Source organism: Hyla sarda, chromosome 3 (genome assembly GCF_029499605.1).
Source record: "Hyla sarda isolate aHylSar1 chromosome 3, aHylSar1.hap1, whole genome shotgun sequence".
Lineage (NCBI taxonomy): Eukaryota > Metazoa > Chordata > Amphibia > Anura > Hylidae > Hyla > Hyla sarda.
The window spans coordinates 340,660,084-340,680,577 of NC_079191.1; the positions used below are offsets into that span (position 1 = coordinate 340,660,084).

Consider the following 20,494-nt stretch of genomic DNA (forward strand, 5'->3'; position numbering starts at 1 on the left):
TTTTGAAAGCTAGTTACAATATGAAAGCTCAGCCTTTATGTCCTATATTATATGTTATTAGTATGTTTTTGAAAAGTGTGGAAAACCTAGCGAAAACTCACACAAGCAATAGTGTTGCTTGCGAATATTCGCAATGCAAATTTTATTCGCGAATATCGCATATTACATTAATTACGAATATTCGTTTTTTGTTTTTTTTTCACAGTATACATCACAGTGATCATCCGTCTCTGCTTCCAGCTTGTGTGGTGTAAAGAAGGCTCTAATACTACTGTTTGAGACTGGCGTGCAAATTTTCGCACATGCGAATATTAGCATATGCTATTATTCGCATATGCCAATTTTCGCTTATGTTAATTTTTGTTTATGCCTATTTTCACATATGCAAATTTCCGCATGTGCGAATTTTCGCATATGCGAAAATAAAATGTGAATATTACGAATATGCAAATTTAGCGAATATATGACGAATATTCGTCCATATATTCGCAAAATATCGCAAATTCGAATATTGCCTATGCCGCTTAACACTAAGAAGCAAGGGGTTTGGAGTGGACATACAAGCATTTTGTTGCCCAAGGTCTAAGTTCTACCACTTTCAGCCCTGCCTCGTTCCATTCCGTATTTGAAAGGACGGTGATAATGTGCCGTTAACCCGTATTGGTGAACATGGTATAGAATATATTGACATAATAGCAATTATGAAAGGTATGGGGATATTTAATTTAGCCAAAGTTTGTCATAGGTAATCCCATGCCACTCTGTCAAACGCCTTTACGGCATCTGTACCTAGTAACAAAAGTGGCGTACTAGCGGAACGAGCATAATGGATGGTGTGCATCACCTTATGTGTGTTGTGTTTACCTCCCTTCCTTTAACAATGCCCATTTGGTCTGGGTGAATAAGACAGGGAAGATACTGCCCTAGTCTAGTGGACAACACTTTGGCCCAAATCTTGATGTCTAAGTTGGGAAGGGACCTTCAATGCTTTGGTGGGAAGGGGAGAGCCCCCAAGTAGTGCATTACACCACTAATAGTAAGCTTAGAGAGTAGCACCGTTTGGAAAGTATTGTAGTAAGCGAGGCTGAAACCATCGGGACCAGGGCTTTTTCCAGAAGGAATGGAGAGCAAGACATTCTGTATCTCCTCCTCAGTACAACGGAGAAATAGAGCAGCACCATCCTCATTGGAAAGGCTAGGTAAATGTAAGGCTTCTAAGTTGGTTCTAATAGCTTCGGAACGGACAGGTTCACAGGTATCAGATTTAGGCAAATTATATAGCGAGGCATAGTAGGAACAAAAAGTAGAGGCTATAGCTGATGTATCTGTGTGGCAGTTCCCTTCCAAGTCTTTAATGTTAGAAATGAATGGGGATTCCCTTTTCTTTTTAATCATCGCAGTCAAAAGTCGCCCATGTTGGTCCCCATGCATAAAGAGTGTAAAATGTATGACATTTGCTGCATATTTTTTGTGAAGCAAGTCTTTCAGTTTTTCCCTAAGCATGGATAGCTCAGCAGCATGTGTGGTCTGGGAGTGGATTGGATGTTGCCTTTCTTTGTTGGCATTTTGTCCCAGTAAGCTATGTACATCTCTGGTGCACTCCTTCTTTACCCTAGATCCCAAGGCTATCAGGAGGCCCCTCACATAGGACGTATGTGCCTCCAAAAGCTCAGGCCATGAGACATCCTCAGTTAGGTTAAGGTCAAAAAAGGAATTAAAATGCTTAATGAGGTCTGTCACATCATTATCTTGAGTAAATAGCCTCTCGTTTAGCCTCCACGTTAAGTCTCGTCTGGGCAAATGTGACATGTAAGGGTGAATGATCAGAGAGAGTTTTGGGACCAATGTCTTAGTCAAGTAGAGATGTCAGTACACTCTCGTGGTATAGAACATAGTCTAGGCAATGAGCTGAATCATGTGGGGCAAAGTAAAAAGAAAAAGCGTGATCCCCAAGGTGTAGAGACCTCCAGGCGTCCATTAAGCCCATTTAGTGTAATTTGTTCCTGAGGGTGTGCAAAGCCACCGGAGAGACCACGAAATGTCCTGTGGAGGAATAAATTGGAGGGTCTAACACTACATTGAGGTCAGTCCCAAGAAGAATTGGCCCCTCAGCAAATGTCCGGAGGCCCTCCAGTGTCTTCATAAACCAAGGAACTTGGCGCTTATTAGGGGTATAGATAGTAGCGAAGGTATACGTCATGGATCCGACCTTACCTTTAATAAAGAGCGCTCTGCCATCACCAGAATCGTAGCTATCCATTAGGACAAAGGAGACATCTTGATGTATCTCCATAGAAACGCCTTTGGAAGAGGAATTGGTGCTTCCCCTGTGGAAACATAAAGAGAAATAGTTAACAGGTAATTTGGGTCTCCTATCTTTCTTAAAATTAATCTCTTGGAGGGAAGCCATTGAAACCCCATCTTTCTGCAGGAAGGCGACATCATTGTGATGCTTCCATGGGGAATTAAAGCCTTTGACATTATACATAAGAAATTTTAGGGAGGCCATGAGCAAAAGCAGGGTCTTGAAGTTGTTTCAAGGACTAGTAATGGTAGTGGCACAAGAAGTAGGAGGGGAGGATAAGAAGGCAAGCAGGGAAGTTAGAGGAAATGGCGGGAAGGGACAAGGGGGGGTGGCAATGGAGTGGAGTAAGAAGAGGAAAGAGTGATCAGGTGAGAGTAACGAGAAGTAACAGGAGATAAAAGAGTAGTTTTAGAAAGCTATATGAAGAGTCAAAGTGAGTAAAAGGTGATAAGAAAATGAACAGATGTGTACAGAAAATGAAATTAGATATAGTATGGGGGTATTGTGTCCTGAACCGACAGCCCGTCCAAAGCAAGTGAAGCAAAGCTTCTTTTGACATAAACATATCAAGTATAACTGCATAACAACCAATACTAGAAAATGTGGTGTATAAGAATGGTCTTGACATGAATGGGAGGTAACAGTTTAGGGTGGAGGGGGGGAGGGGAAGTAATAAAAGGTAGCGAAAGAGTAGAAGGGAGCAAAAAGAGGGAGCAGGCGAGATTGGAGAAGAGTCTATGAAATAAGGCACTATCAAGTCCCTTCCCTTGTATTAAAGGGGTACTCCGGCCCTGAGACATCTTATCCCCTATCCTTTGGATAGGGGATAAAATGTCTCACCACGGGGGTCCCGCCGCTGGGAACCCCCTCAATCTTGTATTTACCACCCACGCCGCAGTGCCAGCTAACAAACAGCCAGGTGGCGACCATGGGGCCGGAGAATCGTGACGTCACCCCCCGCCCCTGCTATGCAAGTCTATGGGGGCGTGATGGCAAAGCTGACACCAACAGGAACCTTTACAAGGAGGGGACAACATACATGGGAGAGAAAGAGGGGAGCAGAGGGCCACATTCGGAAGTCCCGATCCTTACTAGACTGGACAGTAACCTCTCCTGACATTAGAAGGGAGGGGGAGGGAGTGGAGGAGTGAGTATTACGAGAGAGCTACAAAAATGGTGCTTGGGGAAAGGGACAGGGAAGGGAGAAAAAGCGGGGGAGCATGGGGACTAAGGGAGCAGGGTAACATCCCAATTAAGTATAGAGATCCATCTACCAGCAAGTCACATTTAGTTCACCTCTTAGTGGTGTCCACCGCATCTTGATAAGCAGGAACAAAAGACTGAAAAATCTGTATAGTCAGATATCAACAAAGATTAGGTAGTCTCAGGTATGAGTGGGAACGGAAACAAGAACAAGCTCCCCAGGTCGGGTTAGCATCCGCCTGGCGGTTTCTTTTCTGGTTGAACTTGCAGTTCCTCTGCGACTTTGCTTTATCAACTCTGATCTAAAAAGCCATCTCAGGTAATGCAGGAAAGCTGTTGCACATACCAGGAGGGTATGTCAAGTGGCTCAATGCCTAAAAACTCCCACGCTTTCTGTAGCTCTTCAGGTGAGTGAATCGCCAGCCTCCTTCCATCTTTTAATATAGATAGGCCAAAAGGGTACAGCCACATATAAGGCAGTCACATTTCCCTGAGTCTTTGCAGCAGGGGGTTCAGGATCCTTCTTTTAGCTAAGGTGGAGGGCGCTATGTCTTGGAAGAGCAGCACAGTGGTCCCTTCGAATAGGAGGGACTCAATCTCCTGATTAGTTTTGAGGATAGCTGTTGTGTCCACAAAACTTAGTAAGCCACAAATGTGGCTGTCTTCAGCTGGTTTGCACAATGGCTGTGGAGAGCAGCTCAGTCAAGTGGCCATCCAGCTCAGCGGTCAGGCCTCTGATATCACTAGTGTTGAGCGGCATAGGCCATATTCGAATTCGCAATATTTTGCGAATATATGGACGGATATTCGTCATATATTCGTGAATTTTGAATATTCGTTAAATTCGAGTGGGTTTTTAAACATTGCAAATTTTCGGCAATTGCGAAAATAAGTGCAAAAAAAATGATTGCGAAAATAACGTTGCTCGCGCGCATGCGCGCTATTACATCACATAATAACAGAGATCGTTCCCTGGATGCTTGCCAGTGACATCGCGATCGTGAATAAGCTAAGCAAAGCGAAGATGGTGGGAAGTAATTTCAGCGAAAGTGAGGAGAGAGTACTGATTTGTGTAAGTATTTTCACCACTGTTAGTTAATTATATTTAACTGCATTTTAGACTAGATTAAAAGTTAGGAATCTAGATATGAGATCATATAGCAGTGTTTCCCAAACAGTGTGTCTCCAGCTGTTGCAAAACTACAACTCCCAGCATACCTGTACAGCTGGAGGCACACTGGTTGGGAAACACGTCTGTTGCCTGGACAGTCTGGCCATGCTGAGAGTTGTAGTTTTGCAACATCTGCAGGGCCACAGTTTTCAGACCACTATACAGGGGTCTCTAAACTGTGGCCCTCCAGATGCTGCAAAACTATAATTCTCAGCCTGCTCACTGTCCAGGAATGCTGGGCATTGTAGTTCGGCAACAACTGGCACTTCAGTTGTTGCCAAAATACAACTCTCATCATGCCTGGACAGCATCTGCCTGGACAGTTGTAGTTTTGCAGCATCTGGAGGCACACTGGTTAGGAAACATTGTCTGTTTCCTAACTTAGTGTTTCCCAACCCATGTGCCTCCAGCTGTGGCACAACTATAACTCCCAGCATGCACTGACAGACCATGCATGCTGGGAGTTGTAGTTTTGCAACAGCTGGAGGCACATTGGTTGTAAAACACTTAGTTAGGTAACAAACTCTCAGTGTTTTGCAACCAGTGTGCCTCCAGTTATTGCAAAACTACAACTCCCAGCATACAACTCCCTGCACCCCCCCCCCCTCTCCCCAAATGTGAATGTACAGGGTACACTCACATGGGCGGGGGCTTAGAGTGTTTTTCTAGCTGCAAGTTTGATATGCCGCAAATTTTGCTCTGCAGCTCAAACTCTCAGCGGTGAACTACTTTGATCCCCCGCCCGTGTGACTGTACCCTAAAAACACAACACTACACTACACTAACATAAAATAAAAAGTAAAAAACACTACATATACACATACCCCTACACTGCCCCCCTCCCAAATAAAAATGAAAAACGTCTAGTACGGCACTGTTTCCTAAATGGAGCCTCCAGCTGTTGCAAAACAACTCCCCAGTATTGCCGTACAGCCATTGACTGTCCAGGCATGCTGGGAGTTTTACAACAGCTGGAGGCATCCTGTTTGGGAATCACTGGCGTAGAATTCCCCTATGTCCACCCCTATGCAAGTCCCCAATCTAGGCCTCAAATGCTCATGACGCTCTCACTTTGGAGCCCTGTCGTATTTCAAGCCAACAGTTTAGGGCCACATATGGGCTATCGCCGTACTCTGCAGAATTTGCCTAACAAATTTTGGGGGGCTTTTTCTTCTTTAACCCCTTATGAAAAGGTCAAGTTGGGGTGTACACCAGCATAAATCAAAATTTTACACTAACTTGCTGGTGTTGTCCTCTACATTTCATTTTCACAAGAGGTAAAAGGGAAAAATGCCCCATAAAAATGGTAACGCAATTTCTCCTGAGTACGGAGATACCCCATATGTGGACGCAAAGTGCTCTGGGGGTGCACAACAAGGCCCAGAAGGGAGAGTGCACCATGTACATTTGAGGTAATTTGCATAGGGGTGGCTGATTGTTACAGCGGTTCTGACAAAAGCAACAAAAAAAAAAACACACACACATATGACCCCATTTTGGAAACTAGAGCCCTCATGGAATGTAATGAGGGGTGCAGTGAGAATTTACACCCCACTGGTGTCTGACAGATCTTTGTGAAAGTGATCTGTGAAAATGAAAAATGTAATTATTTTTTTATTTGCACAGCCCACTGTTCCAAAGATCTGTCAGACCCCTGTGGGGTATTAAGGCTCACTGTACCCCTTGCAATGTTTCTCATGGGGTCTAGTTTCCAAAATGGTATGCCATGTGGGTTTTATTCTTTGTGTTCCTGGCACCATAAGGGCTTCCAAAATGCGACATGCCCCCCCCCCCCCCCCCCCCCAAGCAAAATTTTCTCTCCAAAGCACTGTTATCTGTGGTGTTAGATAGGACTGCAGGTCACATCAACTACATCATCTGTACTCAGAGAGTTATCACTGTGTTATCTGTGGTGTTACACAGGACTGCAGGTCACACCCACTACATTATCTGTACTCAGTTATCACTGTGTTATATGTGGTGTTACATAGGACTGCAGGTCACATCTACTACATTATCTGTACTCATAGAGTTATCATTGTGTTATCTGTGGTGTTACATAGGACTGCAGGTCACATCTACTACATTATCTGTACTCATAGAGTTATCACTGTGTTATCTGTGGTGTTACATAGGACTGCAGGTCACATCTACTACATTATCTGTACTCAGAGAGTTATCACTGCGTTATCGTTGATGTTACATAGGACTGTAGGTCACATCTACTACATAATTTTTGCTCAGGGAGTTATCACTGTGTTATCGCCTTGTTAATCACTGACAGGGGTCACATGACAGATTTTAGAACAGACATTTACGTCATATGTCCATAAGGGCTTAAACAAAAGTGTGACAATTTACTTGTTTCTTCATGTTGCAGCGTTTCCTTGAAAAGGTTATGACCAGACCCGCTCCCAGATTGTCAAGAAGTACATTGTCCGCTCCCTAATGCGGGAGCTGAGGAAAGATCACGGCGGCAGACATGACCGCATGGCGGTCTTAGAAAAATGGTCGGACCTAAAGAGGCGGCACATGGACCGGGTCCGACAAATATGGGACCAGTATCACCCAGGTAAGGTATTGGTGACAGTTATGTAAGGGCAGATGTAATTAATCTTAGGGCAGATGTTGTTAACCCTATTTGTTTGTGAGTCCTACTCCAGATTGTGGTAACATATGTGGTGACCGGGTGTCTTGAATCTATGAAGCAGCTGTGGGTCACCAGCTCTGGGGGGTGTTGGTAGGCCAGAGGCCTAGGTTCTGGACTAGATGGTACAACCCGCGGACCCAGATGGTATGAGTGCCCGGTGTCGTGACGCCAGGAAGGTTTGGTGGCTCTGGTGACCTTCCGACTGGGTGTCCCAGGAGATCCCCTGCTAGGTGTTGTGTAGCAATAAGAGACAGAGTCCCAAATAAGGATCAACGGAACTTTTACTGGCAGTCCAGATGGTACAGTACAGATCCAGGGCTTAGGAGTGATCCTGTGAAGCGTGGGACTTGCTGAGACTTATAGTGCTGAATCGGCTAAGTTGCTTACTTGCAATCCTGAAGACAAGTTCTGCGACTTGGGAGATTATAGATGAATTCTGTATAGAAGAAAAAAAAACTGAAAATGTAGCCAGCACCTAAACCCAATACACGGGTGCACGCTGCTGTGGCAAGTACAAAACATGTAAAAAAAGAGAAAATGGCAGCAGCACACTTGGTCAACAAAATGGAGGCTCTTAGCGCACTTTTTGAGCAGCGTGCACCCGTGTATTGGGTTTAGGTGCTGGCTACATTTTCAGTTTTTTTTTCTTTGCTGTGCAAATTTGGGGGGAGTGGCTCTCTCTGTAGCCGTGCATCCCCTCCCCTATTTTCACAGGAGGTGGTTTGGATCGTTAGTGGATCCAACATGTCACCCAGCCTGAGGTAGGTGAGTGTTTAGGGACCCATTCGATAAGAGGCCACCTCCGCGTGGTGGATGGGGGGGACATTTTTGATCAAAAAGTGCGCTAAGAGCCTCCATTTTGTTGACCAAATGTGCTGCTGCCATTTTCTTTTTTTACATGTTTTGTACTTGCCACAGCAGCGTGCACCCTTGTATTGGGTTTAGGTGCTGGCTACATTTTCAGTTTTTTTTCTTTGCTGTGCAAATTTGGGGGGAGTGGCTCTCTCTGTAGCCGTGCATCCCTTCCCCTATTTTCACAGGAGGTGGTTTGGATCGTTAGTGGATCCAACATGTCACCCAGCCTGAGGTAGGTGAGTGTTTAGGGACCCATCCGATAAGAGGCCACCTCCGCGTGGTGGATGGGGGGACACGTTTTGATCAAAAAGTGCTCTAAGAGCCTCCATTTTGTTGACCAAGTGTGCTGCTGCCACTTTCTTTTTTTACATGTTTTGTACTTGCCACAGCAGCGTGCACCCGTGTATTGGGTTTAGGTGCTGGCTACATTTTCAGTTTTTTTTTCTTTGCTGTGCAAATTTGGGGGGAGTGGCTCCCTCTGTAGCCGTGCATCCCCTCTCCTATTTTCACAGGAGGTGGTTTGGATCGTTAGTGGATCCAACATGTCACCCAGCTGAGGTAGGTGAGTGTTTAGGGACCCATCCGATAAGAGGCCACCTCCGCGTGGTGGATGGGGGGACACGTTTTGATCAAAAAGTGCGCTAAGAGCCTCCATATTGTTGACCAAGTGTGCTACTGCCATTTTCTTTTTTTACATGTTTTGTACTTGCCACAGCAGCGTGCACCCATGTATTGGGTTTAGGTGCTGGCTACATTTTCTGTTTTTTTTTCTTTGCTGTGCAAATTTGGGGGGAGTGGCTCCCTCTGTAACCGTGCATCCCCTCCCCTATTTTCACAGGAGGTGGTTTGGATCGTTAGTGGATCCAACATGTCACCCAGCCTGAGGTAGGTGAGTGTTTAGGGACCCATCCGATAAGAGGCCACCTCCGCGTGGTGGATGGGGGGACACGTTTTGATCAAAAAGTGAGCTAAGAGCCTCCATTTTGTTGACCAAGTGTGCTGCTGCCATTTTCTTTTTTTACATGTTCTGTATAGAAGAGTTTGATAGCATAGCCCTCTGCACAGGTGCAGTATTCTGGCCACTTTCTCCACAATAGCCACTAGAGACTTGCACAGCAGCCACACTAGATCTTGCCTTGGCAAAGGGTAGACCTAGATTAAACTAGAACATACAGTGTAGGGGGTTGTCTTAATGCTCAGCAATCCTGATAGGCTCACCACATGTCACATGATCCTACCAGTAACCCATGATAACAAGAGAAGTTTCATGCTTTATGCATGTGAGGTAGCCCTTGGGGGGGGTGTATGGTAGTGGTGGTATGGTATCGGTATGTGAGGGGTTAATGTTAACCCGATAGTTTGTGACACCAGGCTGAGGGCTGGTATGCTGAATCAGTGTTCCGGCCTATAGCCGCCCTTCCCAGTAACGATAGGTGCATAGAATAACTGAAGGTCCACAAGGAGATTTGAACTTGAACTTGAATAACTTTTACTGAAGTGCGTGCAATATCCACGGAACAGTAAGAGTCTCATACAAACAGTCCTTAGGTTGCTCAGTGACTGGCAGTAGTTGCGGACCTTGAGCTAGACAATAAGTCTCGTAATTTAGGAAGAGATTTGCAGATCCGTCCGGATTTAGGGGAGTTATTAGGTCCGGTGATGCTGCAGGGTGTTTGGGAGGTGATACACTCTATAATTATAATTGTTCAGCCGTTGCCGCAAGGCTCAGGCCTAAGTCACTACGATTACTGCTGTACAGGTCTTTCCACGTCACGGGTACAGGAGCAAGAGAGAGAAACATGGCCGCTGCTCCCTTATATGGGCAGGGGGCATGGCGAATCTGATTGGTCCAAACGTCTGCCATTCACCATTACATGGTGTGATGGGATTGCTTACGTCACAGGGCCTGCAAAGGTCCTTAAGCTAAATACCATATACTTCACCTCGTCACATGACCCACAGGTTCTGCAACGCTAATGGAAACAAGTAATTAACCATGCATTTACACATCTTATTCTATTTACATTAACCTATGCATAAATGAGAGATTTATACACTAGAATAGAGGCGACTAGGGGTAGACTGGCTAACAGGGATCCCTATGTCCTAGGGACTCTGGCTATGGGGACCCATAAATAAATAGGTACCATATAGAATGCGGTACTGTGACACCACACATGCATTAACTTCTTAAGTGCAAAACATATGAATATGCATATTAAACAGAGTATTATGCACAAACAGGATTAATACTGGAATCAATATAAGTGCTATAGTAACAAAATATATTCTAAACCACATGTTATCTAAACAATACAAGGATAGTGCATAAAAGACATTAACTTAGGACCCCAAAGGCACATGTTCAGCCGAAGGTCAAAGGCTCATCAGCAGGACAGTATTGCAGACACTGTTCGGGGACATTACACGTATATCACCACCCAAGGTATTCATAGTACGGCTGAAAAAAGACATACGTCCATCAAGTTAAACCATAGAATTTAAGTGAAGTGGTGTGGTGGGTTAAAGGGGAAGGGTTGGTATTTTATAACTGCATAGGTTATAAGAACTGATTTTTAACTTTATAAACATTGTGTTATTATAGGAGCTACTCTAGCCACGGTCCGTCCAAAGCGGACCAGGCAACAGGCCGGGGCAGAGGAGGAGGAGGAAGAGGAGGGGATCATCCCGGAGGAGGAAGAGGAGGGGATCATGCCGGAGGAGGAGGAGACACAGGAGAAGGAGGAGGAACAGCTAGGGCCCTCCCACATGGCCAAATCCATACCACCACCACCACCACCAGCACCACAGGAGGGAGAGGAGGGGGATTCCTCCCCCCACTCTCCAGTCAAGATGTGGCCTACACTCCAAATCAGGAGAGTAAGTATATGCACACATCCTTAGAATTTTGTATGCATAAGATGTACAGAATAAAGAGGGCAACATTCAAGGTGAAACGAAACAATACAGTAATTTTATACAGTAACATTAGACAGTAATTCATGTAAATACATTTAAATAAATTCATATATATATATATATATATGTGTGTGTGTGTTTTCTATTTTTTTATAATACCTCAGTCATGCACCGGTATCTATGGTGAGGTCCTGAAGGTTTATGATAATTTATTTTTCTTACATAATGGTATGGATTTCAGGAGAATTTATTCACTGGTGATAAGATATTATTTGTAAATTAAAATAAAAAAGTTATTAGGACAAATATATTCGCTCATGTATTTAAAAAACAAATAATTTGTTAATGTTATTTCTAAAGCATTTATACTTAATATCAAAGTTATAAATTAGTTTAATATATTGTTATGTTATGTATTGTAAGTGCTTTTACATATGCTATACAAACATACATGTTACTCTTCATTACAATTAATTCTATGGTTTTTTTTTATCAGTTGCCCAACAATAAAAAAAAAGAAATAAAAAAACTAAAAAAAGACCATGAAAAATGAGAAAGGACATGATGAGGATGGCGCGGAAAATAGCGGGATTGGAGGAGTTGATTAATAAGTTAACATAGGTTTTTTTTTTTGTTATATTTATTTCTTCTTTTTCTTTAAAAGTTAATCATAAAAAAAAAAACGTGTTTAGAACAGGACACTAAAAATTTCCATGTGGGCTTTTCGTTGGGAGGAGTTAACAGCAATGGTCTAATGGGTCTGCAGCATGAGTAGACATGACCGCACTAGACGTGAATGCAGCATGAGTAGTCAATATCGTGGCAAATTGACTTGTGATTTTACGTGACAGCAGCATGATCAGAAAATATTGTGGCAGAATGACTCAGGTTTTATGTGACAGTAGCATGATGACACAATATAGTGGCAGAATGACTCAGGTTTTATGTGACAGTAGCATGATCAGACAATATAGTGGTAGAATGACTCAGGTTTTATGTGACAGTAGCATGATCAGACAATATAGTGGCAGAATGACTCAGGTTTTATGTGACAGTAGCATGATCAGACAATTTAGTGGCAGAATGACTCAGGTTTTACGTGATTGCAGCATGAATAGTCAATATCGTGGAAAATTGACTTGGGTTTTTACGTGACAACAGCATTAACAGACAATATAGTGGCAGAATGACTCAGTTTTTACAAAACCGCAGCATGAGTAGACAATATCGTGGCAAAAAAATCAGCATGATGGCAGAAGCAGTAGTAATAGTAATATATAATGTCATAATCACTTAGGCAAGGGTTACAAGCAGCAGCAGAAGTAGTACTAGATAGTGTAAAAACACTCGGGGAAGAGGTGACAGCAGCAGTAGTGGTAATAGTAGTATAGTAGTATATAGTGACAAATCACTTGTGCAAGAGGTGCCATGAGCAGCAGCAGTAGTAGTAATAGTAGACAATACAGTGTCAAATTACTCGGGCAACAGGTGCCATGAGCAGCAGTAGCAGTGTTAATAGTAGTATATAGTGGCAAATCCCTCTGGCAAGAAGTTCCATCAGTAGCAGCAGCAGTAGTAATAGTAATAGATAGTGGCAAATCATTCTGGCAAGTGGTGCCATCAGCAGCAGCAGTAGTAACAGATAGTGGCATATCACTCTGGCAAGAGGTGCCATAAGCAGCAGTGGTAAGAGTAATAAAAAAAAAAGGACAAAGTACTCGGGCAAGAGGTGCCATCATCAGCAGCAGTAGTAATAGTAATAGATAGTGGCAAATCACTCTGGCAAGAGGTGCCATCAGCAGCAGCAGTAGTAATAGTAATAGATAGTGGCATATCACTCTGCTAAGAGGTGTCATCAGCAGAAGCAGTAGTAATAGTAATAGATAGTGGCAAATCACTCGGTCAAGAGGTGCCATCAGCAGCAGCAGTAATAATAGTGATAGATAGTGGCAAATCACTCTACCAAGAGGTGCCATCAGCAGCAGTGGTAATAGTAATAAAAAATGGCAAAGCACTTTGGCAAGAGGTGCCATCAGCAGCAGCAGTAGTAATAGTAATAGATAGTGGCATATCACTCTGGCAAGAGGTGCCATCAGCAGCAGCAGTAGAAATAGTAATAGATAGTGGCAAATCACTCGGGCAAGAGGTGCCATCAGCAGCAGCAGTAGCAATAGTAATAGATAGTGGCAAATCACTCTGCCAAGAGGTGCCATCAGCAGCAGTGGTAATAGTAATAAAAAAAAATGTCAAAGCACTCGGGCAAGAGGTGCCATCAGCAGCAATAGATAGTGGCAAATCACTCTGCCAAGAGGTGCTATCAGCAGCAGTAGTAATAGAAAGTGGCAAATCACTCGGGCAAAGGGTGACAGCAGCAGTTTGAGTACTATATAGGTACATAATCACTCAGCCTTTTGGCATCAGCAGTAGGAGACCATATAGTGGCAAAATGACAAAGGCTTGAAGTTGCAGCAGCATGGGGAGTACATTGGAAAAGCAGAATGACACAGGCCTGAGGTTGCTGTAGCCTGACTAGACCATATGGCCTCAAAATTTAAAAGTTTAAATAACTTTTTTTCTATGCAATACATTACTTTTTAAATAGATGAGCAATTACATTTTAAACTAATGTTCCATTAGCATGAGGACAGCATATAGTGGCTTAATGACACAGCCTGGAAATATTTATGCCCTTTAACACTAACTGCCCACTATGAGTTTAAAAGGAAAATAATTTAAAGTCCAAAGTGAATATTATAACACTTTCTTGGATTGCATAATAAAAAAAAATAAATATCAAAAACCTCACCAGTGTTACTGGTGCATGACTTTGGTATTGTAATAAAATATATAATTTATATAACAATATGAGGAAACTCTAAAAAATTTTGAATATCATTTGAAAAAAAAAAAAAAAGAATACACATAATTACTGCAATGGAAATGTCTATTATGGTTGAAAGTATGTTGCTATCGGCCTTTAACCCCTTAACGACGCAGGACGTAAATGTACGTCCTGGTGAGGTGGTACTTAACGCACCAGGACGTACATTTATGTCCTAAGCATAACCGCGGGCATCGGAGCGATGCCCGTGTCATGCGCGGCTGATCCCGGCTGCTGATCGCAGCCAGGGACCCGCCGGCAATGGCCGACGCCCGCGATCTCGCGGGCGTCCGCCATTAACCCCTCAGGTGCCGGGATCAATACAGATCCCGGCATCTGCGGCAGTTCGCGATTTAAATGAACGATCGGATCGCCCGCAGCGCTGCTGCGGGGATCCGATCATTCATAACGCCACACAGAGGTCCCCTCTCCTTCCTCCGTGCGGCTCCCGGCGTCTCCTGCTCTGGTCTTTGATCGAGCAGACCAGAGCAGGAGATGACCGATAATACTGATCTGTTCTATGTCCTATACATAGAACAGATCAGTATTAGCAATCATGGTATTGCTATGAATAGTCCCCTATGGGGACTATTCAAGTGTAAAAAAAAATGTAAAAAAATGTAAAAGTAAAAAAATAGTTAAAAATCCCCTCCCCAAATAAAAAAGTAAAACGTCCGTTTTTTCCTATTTTACCCCCAAAAAGCGTCAAAAACAATTTTTATAGACATATTTGGTATCTCCGCGTGCGTAAATGTCCGAACTATTAAAAGAAAATGTTAATGATCCCGTACGGTGAACGGCGTGAACTAAAAAAAATAAAAAAAGTCCAAAATTCCTACTTTTTTAATACATTTTATTTAAAAAAAATTATAAAAAATGTATTAAAAGTTTTTTATATGCAAATGTGGTATCAAAAAAAGTACAGATCATGGCGCAAAAAATGAGCCCCCATACTGCCACTTATACGGAAAAATAAAAAAGTTAGAGGTCATCAAAATAAAGGGATTATAAACGTACTAATTTGGTTAAAAAGTTTGTGATTTTTTTTAAGCACAACAATAATATAAAAGTATATAATAATGGGTATCATTTTAATCATATTGACCCTCAGAATAAAGAACACATGTCATTTTTACCATAAATTGTACGGCGTGAAAACAAAACCTTCCAAAATTAGCAAAATTGCGTTTTTCGTTTTAATTTCCCCACAAAAATAGTGTTTTTTGGTTGCGCCATACATTTTATGATATAATGAGTGATGTCATTACAAAGGACAACTGGTCGCGCAACAAACAAGCCCTCATACTAGTCTGTGGATGAAAATATAAAAGAGTTATGATTTGTAGAAGGCGAGGAGATAAAAATGAAAAGTAAAAATTAAATTGTCTGAGTCCTTAAGGCCAAAATGGGCTGAGTCCTTAAGGGGTTAAACTTCTCACTCACAGACACAAAACAGAAGCCTAAATAATGTTAGATAGAAGTAGGTAAGTTGTGTAGGTCCTGCATATGGTCAGCTCTAACAGGGGAGGACGGTGGGCACCGTTTTGCGACGGGCCAATTGATGGATTGAAAAACACAGTCTCCACTGTCCCACTCTGCTTTGGTTTGTTGCTCCAGTCAGCAAGTAGAGAGCTCCAGCGGAGTGGCGTCTGACGTCAGGATAAGTTGAAGTTAGTGCAATTGAATGTATATTCTGGTAAAAAATTATGTGCATAGGGTCAGCTCTAACAGGGGAGGACGGTGTGCACCGTTCTGCGACGGGCCGTATGATGGATTGAAAAACACTGTCTCCACTGTCCCACTCCGTTTTGTTTTTTGTTCCAGTCGGCAAGACCAGAGCTCCAGCGAAGTGGCGTCTGACGCCATGATAAGGTCAAAATAAAGTGAGATGTTGGTAGCAAAGGCCGACTGTTTGAAAGTGCATTAATGGGATTGTACGATTCGGTCTAGACTAAAGAAAAATAGCTTTCCTGATAATGGAAAATTCATTGCAGTAGTAATGTGTATTCTAAAATCGACATCGACATGTAATCACTTTTAATGAAAAAAAAATTCCTCATTGTGTATGTATATATATATATATATATATATATATATATATATATATATATATATATATATTATTATAATACCTCAGTCATGCACCAGTATCTATGGTGAGGTCCTGAAAGGTTTATGATTATAGTTAAATTTTTCTTACATAACGGTGTGGATTTCAGGGGAATTTATTCACCGCTGATAATATCTTTTTTTGTAAATTATAAAAAAAAATTTATTAGGACAATTAGATTTGCTCATCTATTTAACCCCTTAAGGACATAGGGCGTATCCATACGCCCCCGTTTCCAAGTCCTTAAGGACCGAGGGCGTATGGATACGCCCTGAGCATTTCCGGCCCCCGCCGCTAGCCCGAGGGGCGCCGGAGCCGGATGCCTGCTGAAATCGTTCAGCAGGCATCCCGGCATATCGCCCAGGGGGGTCATTATGTCCCCCCATGTCGGCGATCGCAGCGCATCGCTCGTCAATTCAGACGAGCGATTCGCTGCGATTCCGTTCCCCGCCGCTCGCTGGGCGGGGATCGGAGCCGGATGTCTGCTGATTTCTATCAGCGGACATCCTGGCAATGTGCCGGAGGAGGTCCGGAGGACCTCCTACACCGGCGATCGCTGCAGGACGCCGGTAACTACTTACTGGCGTTCTGCAGCGGTTCCGGGTCATCAGGGTCACGTGTGACCCTGTGACCCGGATATAGATGGTGACTGGTGGTGTAGTATACACCACCAATCACCATCCATGCTGTACTGGGGGCTGGCATTGTGGCCACCCCCTTAGTACAGTTGTGATTGGGTGGCCAAAGTGGCCACACCAATCACAATGTAATGGGAGGGGATGGTGGGGGCTAGGAGCACGTTGCTCCGTTCTGCCCGCCATTCCACAGAGATCTGGTGTGCAGGATGGAGCCCTGTGCTGCCCACCATCCCCTCAGTTGAAAAAAGTGCCTCTTGCCCCCTTTCTGTGGCCCCTTGGCACAGAAATCACACAGGGTTAACTTTAGATTAGGTAGGGACAGGTTAGGGTTAAAAAAAAAAGCCTTTTTTTTTTTTCCCATACCTCAGTGGGTGTCCGTGGGTCCGTAGCACCTTTAGCTGCGTGACCCCGGCCCTGCTGGGTCGCTGCGGTCTGCCGCCAGCCTTTTTTTTTTGGCGCATATCTTTTTTTTTCTCCTAAGCGTTGTGTGCTGACCCTCTTAATTATAAAAGAGCGGTCCGCCACCGTTTGTTAAAGCCCACCCACCGCTGATCAGTCCCGTAGTACTTATCAGCGTTTTTTTTTTTGTGGTGCCGGTGCTTTTTTTCGCGTTTTCTAGCGTGTTTTTGCACCCATAGCTGGTCCGTGCCACCAGTAGCAGGCGTGTACTGTGTGGCCGGACCTTACCTGTGTGTGTGGCGTGCCTCACCGCTGTCAGTGATTTATCACTGATCAGCGTTTTTTTGTGGTAAAGGCACTTTTTTCGGCTAACGCATATTTTTTTTTTTTTGCACCCATAGGCGGTATGTGCCACCAGTAGCAGGTGTGTACTGTGTGGACGGACCGTACCTGTGTGTGCAGCCTGTCCCACCGCTGTCAGTGATTTATCACTGATCAGCGTTTTTTTGGGGTTCAGGTGGGTGCATTTTTTTTCGGGGTAAAGCGTTTTTTTATTTAATTTTCCGGGTTTTTTGTGTGGGGGTCTGTGAACAAGCCACCAGCCCCTGTTCTGGGCTGAGTGGCCAGACCCCCCACTGACTTCTGCGCCCCCTGCCGCCACAAGCGCTAATCAGTGCGCACACCACTGATTAGATAAACGCTTTTTTTTTGGCGCAGGGCTTTTTTGCGCTAGAAGTCCCCCTTTTTTTTTTTTAAAGTCCCCTTTTTATTTTATATTTTTTTCTGTTAGGGCGGGTTAGTTTAGTTAGGTTAGGTTAGGGAGGGTTAGGGCGGGTTGGGAGGTAGTATCGCACCACACCACACCCAGCACACACACCAATAAAGTTTTCCCCCCCACACACACACGTGATATGATGAGCCACCAAGGCGGTGGAGACGCCGCCGTGCGGTGCCGCAAACCTCCTCTGCACTTGACCCTGTGCCCCATGCTAGTATGAGTCCCCCTGGCGCTCATACTAGTGAAGCCCCCCTGCCAAGATCACTGGTACATCGTACTGGAGAACTTGACTGGGCTGAGCCAGCGGACCACGAGCCCGTGATTCCTGAGTTTGTTGGCGACTCAGGAATCAAAATTAACATTGCCGGGTTCACTGAAAAGGACTTTTTCGGTCATTTTTTCAGTGACGACTTTGTTAATTTGATGGTTACACAGACGAATCTGTACGCCCAACAGTTCGTCGCCGCTAACCCGGGCTCACTTTTAGCTAGACCCGGCGGCTGGACTCCAGTCGATGCAGCCGAAATGAGGACCTTTTGGGGCCTCGCGCTGCATATGGGTATAATTAAAAAACCCAGTGTCAGCCAATATTGGACTGGGGACGTCTTTTACCTGACACCCCTCTACAGTATGGCCATGGCACGCTCCCGGTTCGATGCCATTCGGAGATGTTTGCATTATGCTGATAATGCGGCATGTCCCCCCCGAACTGATCCCGCGTATGACCGCCTGTATAAAATCAGGCCGGTCATCAATCACTTCGGGGCCAGATTTTGGGAGGCCTATGTCCCGGGGCGGGAGGTCTCTATTGATGAGTCGCTCATCAGCTTCAAGGGGAGACTCAGCTTCCGGCAATACATCCGGACCAAGCAAGTGAAGTATGGCGTGAAGATGTATAAACTTTGCGAGAGTACCTCCGGTACACTTGCAAGTTTATAGTGTATGAGGGACGAGATTCCCGTTTTGAACCCACAGAATGTCCCCCCACTCTGGGTGTTAGCGGGAAAATCGTTTGGGGCCTTTTGCACCCATTGCTAGATAAAGGTTACCACCTTTACGTGGATAACTTTTATACTAGTATCCCTCTCTTCACATCCCTCGCCGCCAGATCCACGGTCGCTTGTGGGACAGTTCGGAAGAATCAAAGAGGCCTTCCTCCCCATCCCCTACATGCTCCTATCCCCCGGGGTGAGTCCCGTGCCTTTTCCCATGAGAACCTGTTGTTGGTCCGATATAAGGACAAGAGGGATGTCCTTATGCTCACCACAATTCATGGGAATGGCAGCACCCCTGTCCCTGTGCGAGGTACCGCGGGACCGGTCCTCAAGCCCGATTGTATTCTGGACTACAATCGGTATATGGGGGGAGTTGATCTTTCTGATCAAGTCCTCAAGCCATATAATGCCATGCGGAAAACACGTGTATGGTATAAAAAGGTTGCGGTCTACATGGTACAGGTTGCCATGTACAACTCTTTTATACTGTACCAGAACGCTGGCAACACAGGGACATACCTGGAGTTTCAAGAGGTAGTTCTAAGGGCCCTCATCTTTGGTGACCGCCAAAGAGCGGGTCAGAGCACCTCTGGAACTTCAGTGCCCCGGATCGTCCCCGGCCAACACTTTCCAGGTGAGGTCCCCCACACTGGAAAGAAGGGACGATCTCAGAAAAAATGCAGAGTGTGTCACAAGAGGGGGATTCGGAAGGATACCACCACTCAGTGTGACACTTGCCCCGATCATCCGGGCCTCTGCGTTAAAAACTGCTTCAGGGAGTATCACACTTCCATGGAGTACTACATTTTTAATCCTTCTCCCTGATTTTAATTCCCCAGAATTCGGCTCCAATGTACCAGTCCAGGGTACATTGACTTCCAAATTTTATACCAAAATACCCTACCCCCCAAAAAATCAAACCCAAAATGCCCCTCATAATATCTTTGTCCCCCAAAAAATGGGTCATAGGACACAGAGTCAACAGCATTGGAGGTTTGCAGTTGCCTCAAATGCGCAACGCTCTCTCTCCCCACCTGAGCGGGTTGCGCATTTGAGGTAACAGAATAGGGACGGCCCCACACATCCCCTTCCCAGAATGATGATTCAGAGTTTAGGGTTTGGGGCGGGCATCATTTTTACTTTTGGCTGTACTCTGGGTCATCATTCTGGGAAAATAATTGGCATATCAGTTCTAAAATATGTTCTTCCCCCCATAGTACTCTTCATCAATTCCTGGAACACCCGTCTGTTCCAAATCTCCACTTCACCCTATACACCTTCCCTAGGGGGTGTACTGTTTGTAGTATTCTCACATGTGGGTGTTCCTTTCTTGTATTTTCCTCTGAATGTATGTAACTGTTAGGTCCGTAACAAACATCCGCCTCAAATGCGAAGAGTTCTCGCTGAGCTCTGTCGTATTTCCAGGCGACAATTCGGAGTCACATGTTAGTTGTTCCCAGAAAGATGAAGCAGAGCATAGGTTGAAAATTGCAATTTTCAAAAGCTACCCTTCATCCATTCCTGGAAAATAAATTTAGGAAACACCTGTGCGTTAAAAATGTCCTCTTTACCCCTATACCCATTCCTCAG

At 44.5% G+C, this 20,494-nt stretch overlaps 1 long non-coding RNA gene across 1 annotated transcript in view; it reads right to left on the minus strand.

The window, feature by feature from the left end:
• Window positions 1-20,494, minus strand: part of LOC130360807 (uncharacterized) — a 46,646-nt gene that overhangs the window by 1,693 nt on the left and 24,459 nt on the right. Inside the window, exon 2 of the long non-coding RNA XR_008890804.1 lies at window positions 2,215-2,327. This is a non-coding gene — a long non-coding RNA (uncharacterized LOC130360807). The remainder of the gene's footprint in view (window positions 1-2,214; window positions 2,328-20,494) is intronic.